The 9594-nt window shown below is 34.7% G+C and overlaps 1 pseudogene; it reads right to left on the bottom strand.

Annotated features, from left to right (window-relative positions):
• LOC142348566 (dynein axonemal heavy chain 7-like) overlaps window positions 1–9594 on the bottom strand; it is a 460211-nt pseudogene that overhangs the window by 220825 nt on the left and 229792 nt on the right.

Raw genomic sequence — 9594 nt, forward strand, 5'->3', positions numbered from 1 at the left:
GGCCCAGATCAAATCCAGACCATCGTTCAGACGATTGTGCGCTCGAAATCACTTCTGATCAGACTATGGTACGCTCAAAGGTCACTACTGATTAGACTATTGTGCGATCGAAATCACCTCTGATCAGACTCAATTGCACTCGAAATAATCTGATCAGTGAATGGTTTTCACTATGAACGAATTTTGTTATAACATATTCATTTCATAAAAATTGATGTCTGCATTATTAAAAATCATCTAAAAAGAGACCATTCTATAAGTATTATTGCTAAAAAAAAGAAAATCCCACTGCTGAGAAAAAATTATTTAATATACCATTAGTGCATATTTCGAACTCAATGGATGAATTTAGACAGCTTTCCATATAAAACGCCGTGTTCTACATTTAATCAAACTGTTCTTTTAAGGGGACTGGAGTTTTGTATCAGCTGGACCCCTTTGGTTCTGATCAAAGCCGTCAGAATCTAGATGTGTCTGTGGTCAGTATGCCGCTTTTTGTTGCCTCTTGGCAGAGCCATCATCTCCCGGTACAAAAAAAAACAAAAATCAAAGTAAAAAATTTTGCAAGAAATGGTCTCTGATCAGACTAATGTGCGCTTGAATCCGCCTGTGATCAGACCATTCCCATCCTGAGGTGACCTCTGATGATCATACCATCCCCAGACCGAAGTGACTTCTGATCATACCATCCCCAGATGGAAGTGACCTTTGATCATACCATCCCCAGACCGAATTGACCTCTTATCATACTATTGTGCGCTCGAAACAAATCCCAGACCCTGTAATTTTGGTCTGGGAACACACCGTGTGCGTTGGAATTGGTCTGATCAGAGGTCACTTCCGGATAGCACCTCAACCTGGGAAACATTTACAGCGTCAATGTTGTTCTCGGTAAGGTATCTATCATTAGATTGTTTGTTGTTTTTATCAATTTTATCTTTTTATATCATTTTTATCATTACTAATCGTTGTATAACTCCGTAGTGGGTGTAAATTCATAATTTCTTTTAATAATTAAATCAAATTCAAATGTTCAAATGTTAGTGTATGTTATATATGTTATCATGTCGGACTTGGTAGACAAGTCCTACTAAGTTTAATTGGCCTATAACTGTAATTGCTTTAAATAATTAAATCAATTTCAATTGTTAGTGTATGTTTTATATGTTATCATGTCGGACATGGTAGACAAGTCGTACTGAGTTTAATTGGTATATAACTTTAATTGCTTTAATTAATTAAATCAATTTCAAATGTTAGTTTATGTTATATATGTTATCATGTCGGACATGGTAGATAGGTCCTACTGAGTTTAATTGGTATATAACTTTAACTGCTTAAATTAATTAAATCAATTTCAAATGTTGGTGTATGTTATATATGCTATCATGTCGGACTTGGTAGACAAGTCCTAATAAGTTTAATAGGTCTATAACTATAATTGCTTTAATTAATTAAATCAATTTCAGTTGTTAGTGTATGTTACATATGTTATCATGTCGGACATGGTAGACATGTCGTACTACGTTTAATTGGTATATAACTTTAATTGCTTCAATTAATTAAATCAATTTCAAATGTTAGTGTATGTTATATATGTTATCAAGTCGGACATGGTAGACAAGTCCTACCGAGATTAATTGGTATATAACTTTAATTGCTTTAATTAATTAAATCAATTTCAAATGTAAGTGTATGTTACATATGTTATCAAGTCGCACTTGGTAGACAAGTCATACTAAGTTTAATTGGTCTATAACTGTAATTGCTTTAATTAATTAAATCAATTTTAATTGTTAGTGTATGTTATATATGTTATCATGTCGGACATGGTAGACAAGTCGTACTGAGTTTAATTGGTATATAACTTTAATTGCTTTAATTATTTAAATCAATTTCAAATGTTAGTGTATTTTATATATGTTATCATGTCGGACATGGTAGACAAGTCCTACCGAGATTAATTGGTATATAACTTTAATTGCTTTAATTAATTAAATCAATTTCAAATGTAAGTGTATGTTAAATATGTTATCAAGTCGGACTTGGTAGACAAGTCCTACTAAGTTTAATTGGTCTATAACTGTAATTGCTTTAATTAATTAAATCAATCTCAATTGTTAGTGTATGTTATATATGTTATCATGTCGGACATGGTAGACAAGTCGTACTGAGCTTAATTGGTATATAACTTTAACTGCTTTAATTAATTAAATCAATTTCAAATGTTAGTGTATTTTATATATGTTATCATGTCGGACATGGTAGACAAGTCCTACTGAGTTTAATTGGTATATAACTTTAATTGCTTTAATTAATTAAATCAATTTCAAATGGTAAAATGGTAGACAAGTCCTACTAAGTTTAATTGTGCCAACCCCCCCCCCACCCTCACACACACACACACCCCAAGAGCTTCATAATTGTCGTAATAATAGTGATTAGACAAAATTTAAACCAAAAAAACCTAATTATTCTTTTCAAGAGTTTCCCAAATTTTGACGAAAAATTTTGGATAGTTTTTGATAACTCCTGTTCGATATGGAGTCTTAGTCTATTGCCGCTGTAGTTACTCTTTGCTTCTGTCAATTTATCGTTTACAGAAAAAAGTTCATTTTTTTAAAAAAAGAACGGAAAGATATGAGGCCATTCCGGAAGCACTCCATATTGACTGTTTATGATCTGCACTTGTATGAATTAATTAAAATTTCTCTGAAAGAGCTCAGTGGCCTTCAGTGTAAAAAATTCTGCAATGACTTGTTAGTACCTTATACCATAGAAAAAGAAACTAGGAGATCGGCAATTGAGTTACTCAAACAGCCTTTATGCAAGAGAAAATTAGAGCTCTGTTCAATCAAATTTCGTGCAAAAAAGTTATTCAATAAATTGAAAAGCCTAGAAACTGTTCCGGTGGACTTTGAAGCGAAGACGTTAGGCGAAATTGCTAATTTTTGCAAATTTGCTAATAAGTTGAAGTGTTCATTTATAGTTTGCAATCACAAACATGCAGAATGTACATTTGATTTTTAACTGTTGTGGCACATTGCCTATCTCCCAGACATTAGTAATCTTTATATTTTTTGTTTTTGAATCATAGTAATTGTTATTTCAATTATTCTCAACTCTGGGGTAGACTGAAAGTGGGTGTCTATATCCTCGTCGTCTGACCCCTCCAATGCAATATGATATTGTGCAGTAATTTGTACATTGGAGAAATTAATTCGTTCTTTCTTTTTTTTTCCAGATAATTGTACAAAAGGTCTCTAAGGCCAATTTTTCATCATTAACTAGAGCCTGATTACGATAGATAAGGGTGTACGTGACTCTATAGCATTGCTGTGGGTACTAACGTTCTCTTTTTGTCCAGAAGAGTCTTGTATGTACTGATTAGTTCCAGGTAGGAAGTGGGAGTGACGTAGTTGTATCTCTGAAGTTGGGCGTGGAACCCCTCACTCAAGTCTCTATAAATGTCAACCAAGTGCCACATTAATTCCCGTGTAAATACAAATATCAAAAAACCCAAATGGATTCTCCCAATGATAAAGATATTCCTAGTAACAGAAAAATTATCATAGCTGCATTTGTACACACACACACACACACACACACACACACACACACACACACACATATATATATATATATATATATATATATATATATATATATATATATATATATATAACCACATTTCTGCGAGGGAAAATGAAATAATAAAGCTAAATTTGGATCGTACAGGTGTTTAGCAGGTATTAACCTGGTCGAAGTGTGAAATTTCTTGCAGAGGTAGATGCATCCATCCCTCACTTCGTCCGTCATCTCAATATCTCCCAGGAATCGGGTGGCAACGGCCTGCAGGGCATCGTCAGGCCACGCCTAAGATTAAAGGGTTCGTTGCACAAACTTTATTCATGATTGGGGGGGGGGGGTTGTTGAAAAGGTCCAAAAGTACCTGATGCCCAAATGCCTAATCTGTCAAATAACACATTAGATACAAGAAAAATATCATAGTAAAGTGTCTGAAGGACTTTAAGTATACTTTTACCGAAGTGGTTTAATTTATAAAATGAAGTTGCAATCAGTTTATTTTGTCGAAAATGCCAGTGTTACAAGATTGTGAGCGTGTGTTGACAACAGTCACAGAAGGCAAAAATAGAGAGTATCTGCTTAAAAATAGGAAATAAGCCTCACATTTGACCATGGCGCCTGTTTTTGTGCAAGTGACATTTTCGTATTACTGTTGTCCGCGTTACTTTTGTCCACGTCGTCAATTTTGTCCACGCTACTTTTGTCGTCATCACAGTTACAGTATCTATTTTGTACGATAGTTAACAACGTCTCAATGAGATAGAAATGAAGGAAAGTTTAATTGACGATCAACTTCAGCAAATTCTGTTGCTATCCCAACGGCTGATGGAGAAACAAATAGGAAGTGTCTTATCTAGCCATATCACGAGTCGTAACAACAGGATATCGGAAATTACTTTCAAAGCTAAGGTCCAAACCCAAATTGAGCTATCAGATTTTCCAGACAGAAATGACCTCTGATCAGAATAGTAGAATAGTAGAGTCGAATAAAAATATTTTAGGGAAATTGAAAAGTTTTTTGAAGAAATAAAAGATCAAAATTGTGTTAATTGGTTACGTTAGCCGTGAGTACGATTGTAGAAAAGAATGTTTCTTTCTTGTTTTTCCCGTTTAACGTACCCATTTTCACCGCAGATTGCAACAAAATAATAGAAACGCTGACAGAGACTTGTCATCGGTGTCCAAAAGGGGTCCCAAAGAACCTCAGAATCACAAAAAGTACCATTTGCAACGTAAAAAAATAATTGAAATTTTACACCCTCATGGCCGTGCCTTATCGACTAGGAGGCCCGTAGAAATATTTCTGCTAAGATATATGCACAACGGATCAAATACTTATTGTCAAATTTATATAATTTTCCATGTATTTTTTTGAATTCTTCTCTTCCGGATAGTATTGAAATGGGATTTTTGAAGCCACAATCTCAGCTGTGATTTCAGAAAAAAATACAAAAATTCAGAGAAGATATAAAACAAAAAGCAGCTTTACTCTTCAGGAAAGAAAAGTGTAAGAGAAGACTTGGACATTAATTCAGAATCAGAAAAATTGGAAAGTGTCAGAAGTTGAAAATCTCAAGAGTACTGATTATTTGTAAAATCAGTAGACATTCATTTTTTATCAACTAATTTAATTAACAATGCAAACTAGCGCAAGTGTAGTTTTGAGAAATGCTTGAAAAAGAGTTTTGCATATGAATTGTTGGATAATGCTCAGGGATAATTTGTTTTGGTTTTTTCAAGCGTTTGGATAAGACAAAACTGTTTTCGGCAATTAACAAATCTTGTCAGCTCTTCCATTCTTTTAAAGTCATCAATATTGCTTACAAATTATGCATAATTGTCTTTAAAATTACACGATGACGTGAATTTTAACTTTAAAACATTTCGGTCGTGACAATTTAGTTTGAAATGTACAGTGCTACGATTGGTTAAATCAATTTGCTTTCCAAGCTGTTACCTTCAATTTATTGCATGTAAGTTGTTAATGGATTACCTTAGGAGTTAATTATTGGTTTGTTCTAATTCAACCAATAAACTGAAAAAGGTAGCAGCTGTTTTCTTTTTGCCTGGATTCCAAGTTCATTGTTTGTTGGGCAAGGCTATGTTCGTGACAACAGATTGACAGTTTTCAATACTGATGGCGTGTTGATCAAATTAATTCAATGGCTTATTAATCATGCTTTACAGACAAAGACGCGATTATAAATCGAGCTTCACAGACCAAGGTCCGTTTATATACCATGCTTCACATCCGGAGGTCAAGTAATAGATCATTCTTCACAGCCAGAGGTCATTTTATAAATAATGCTTCAGAACCGAAGGTCAGGTTATAAATCATGCTTCACAGCCAAAGGTAAGGTTATAAATCATGCTTCACAGCCGAACGGCTGGCTATAAATCTTGCTAAAAACTGCAAAAGACCAACCTTGTTGTGAATAGTATCCTGATCATAACAAATAGTGTCACAACTTGATCAAAAAAAACTTGAAAAGAACAAAAAACATGATGAAAACATGATGACTCAAAAATGATTTGTAAGGGGAGGTAGGTCCGGGTAACAGCTTGTCCTACCATGAAAACTTTAGTGGATCTATTGTATGATTATACTATGAAAGCTCTTAAAACAAAACTGTACAGTCGGGAAAGATTACAGCCGCCTTGACGTTTTCGATGGACAGATTTAAACCAAACTAAGTTCTATGTCCAAATTTATGAACAGCAACGTAATATAATTAAATAATTAATTGAAAAACAAAAAATACCCATTTGAGCATATAAATCGTCCCTCCCCACTAAAGTGTAGGTCAGAATTATGTAGAAATACTCTTTTAAGAAATAATTCTTGTTAAAAATCTGATATAATTCTGATTTGAAATCAACTTGGAATCTTATTGATGACAAATCTGATTGATGACAGATCTGATTGAAGTGTTTGCAGTGAACAAACAATCTGTCCTGAGATTATAAAAACGCAATTAAGAATATAGGATTATAAAAAAACCATTTAAGCTTTCGTTGTCCTTAGTACATTATGAAAAAAGCCCAGCCAAGAAGCGGGGGATTTAAATGTTGACATTCTTTAATCAATAAAAAATAGAGTGAAAATCAAGATATTCTGTACCGAACTCCAAGTGTAAATCAGTACTGGGCAATTGTAAAAGCAAGTCTCCCATCTAATATAACTTGCTCGCCTTTTCGCTTGAAGTTTGCTTCTTCCAGGCGTATTACAACTGCGCGAAAAAGACAATTTTTAACAGTTACGGTGTCGCAGTAACACGGACAAACATCTAGGGAGATGGAGGTCGTGGGTTGGATCCCCGTACGGAACTTTATTTTCGCACTTGGATTAAGACCTGCCTAGTTTTGGCCACGTCTGACAGGTCTTAAATGTGTTATGAGCGTAGCTCTGATTCAGTACTGATATCTAGACTTGGAATTAGACTTGCCCAGTACTGATATTGACTTGGCGTTAAGTACGGGATCTGCCATGACACGAGTATAAATTTGTTCATGTCAAGCCAATTATTTTGATTTTTGAAAACAATAAATATTCATAAGTCAGAATTTTGACGTATGTTCAGTTTGAGTCGTTGTCTATTATTGAGTCAAATAAGAGTGCGATATTATCACATTTCATTTGGTTGACGACGAAATTGAGATACCTAATACCCGTTGAGGACGGTTGATCCTTAAGTCATGTTAGAAAATTGAGAGAGAACAATCTCATGTAAATTTTGCATGAGATAAGCTTGACATAGCTTGACAAGACGCTCTAATTGTTCAATGTATACTTGGCTAGAGAAATGAAGCCTTGAAGAACAAGGAAGAACGTGAGAACGGATTATAAGAGATGCCCAAGCAAGTTCGAGAGCTTAAGGCTGGTTGGTGTAAATGGGTAGCACACTAGGCTTGCAAGTGATAGATGCTGGTTCCAATCCAGTACTGGCCTATTTTCACAGTAGTTGCACCTGCATAGACCCCCTAACAATTCACGCTTCGTTTTAGGGTTCTATAGTGCGACACTGGAAGATTAAATAGAAATGGCTACTTCAGCTGTTTTTTCTTCACGCACCTGGAACCAATCGATGGTGCAGCAATTGACGAGAGAGGGGAACTTTCGGAGTCTGTTTCGGAATGCATCTCCGATCGGACTCATTGTCAGTACAATGTGCAACTGCTCCTTACATCTCTCAATGAACATGTTGAACAGGGCAAGAGGTGACCCGTCTGTTTGTTTTGTTTTTGTCACGCTGCCTGGAAAAAGTAAACAAAACAGCTGAAATAATCAACGCGATAGCTAGATGCAATAATATGTTGTAATGTGACGATTCAGTGTGAATGATTGCTAATGATGAAAAATACTCCACTGTTTCCTGGTAAAAATACAAATTGATCGGAATTGAAAGGCAATATGAATGTTTGAGATTTCTTCAGTTTTTATTATTGGCCAATCAAGAATAATTTTAAACTTTTCGAAAACACATCAAGGATACACTTTGGAAGCGTGCAACAAATAAATCAAAATTTGCTTCTCCGTTTGTCAACCCCCCCCCCCACACCCCCAAATGGAAAAGATCCCACACCCCCAAATGGAAAAGATCTCAAAATTTAGCATTTATAAGACTAAGCGTGGGCTCCTACGGGTCAAATATCGATACATCTTTGTTAAGAAACATACCGCCGAAAATCTTGCCAACGTAATGATCAAGAAAAATTATCAAGAAGCAGACGAATCTGCGGGATCTATGCATATTCTTGGCGCGAGAGAAACTAAGGAGAATTATCAAGAAGTATTTCTTGTGTTTTTGTATAAAATCCGGATAGAAACTTAAATTCATTCTGGGTTTCATCTCTTCCGCTTTTGACCATGTACCTTTCAATTTGTCTCATTTTCTCACAAATCTCTTGTTTCTCATCCACTGGGAAGATGTTGGGCACTTCGCCTGCATTTAGCAGATTGTTGATGTCCTCCAAGAACGCCTCCACTTTGATCTGAAACCAAAACCAACTTAAATTTGACTGTTTCATGGATCGAAGTTGGAACAAAATCTAAATAACAGATAGAAAAATCAGGTAAAATTATTAACTTATTCTTCCATTTTTCTTGAAAAGGTGGGATATAGTCGTTAGGTCGATTTCTTTCCTTCAGGCAGAGTTAAACTTTTGATGTTTGGTATCGTGTAAAAAAGAAATACCGTTTGTAGCTTCCTAAATTTAAGAATGCCATTTCCTGCTTTTAGGGTGTCACTCTAGCAAACCCTTGGAAAAGTTCACCAATCTATGGGCGATTGAATTATATCAATTAGAAATACAGAAATCTACAGACTTCATTTCGCTTGGAGTTTTGTTCCTTCATTTATTTAACTTTTCTTCGTCAATTTCTTGTTGGAAATAAAAACGAATGAATGATATGAATTCCTTGACAAAAACCACAAGAAACTGGACAAAAAGAATAGAAATTGAAGATTTCCTTCATATATAGCTTATTTCCCTTCAATAGGAACTGATAATTGAAAATAGTGTTATCAAATGATTAGCAAATTGATTCAGCTACTACATTAAACAGGTTGGTAAAATGTCAGGTTAGGTTAAATGGCGTTGGGTAAAATGGCAGGTTAGGTAAAATGGCATAGGGTAAAACGGCCTTATGTAAAATGGAATTGGGTAAAATGGTATTGATAAATTGTCCTGACACAAATAAAGAGTTTACAAATGTGCTCTAAAAAGTAAGATAGGACCAACGACGCAAAAAGCCTTAGAAGTAACCAGCTCGAAATAGGTTTTTAAAGCAAATTGCTGTTCTATTATGTGAGTTGTGCTGTTTTTGAAAATGATCTGTCAATGTTTACTGCTTCTAGGTTTCACTTATTTCCTTTTTTTATTTGAATTGACTTCCTCCTATCAAATTTTTTAATGTCACAGAAAATTAGTTTTCTACTGCAACATACATGACATTAATATGGTTTTACTATGTAGTGGAAAAAAATCTGTTTAAATCGAACATCT

Source organism: Convolutriloba macropyga, chromosome 10 (genome assembly GCF_964194025.1).
Source record: "Convolutriloba macropyga chromosome 10, txConMacr16.3, whole genome shotgun sequence".
In the NCBI taxonomy this organism is placed as follows: Eukaryota; Metazoa; Xenacoelomorpha; order Acoela; family Convolutidae; genus Convolutriloba; species Convolutriloba macropyga.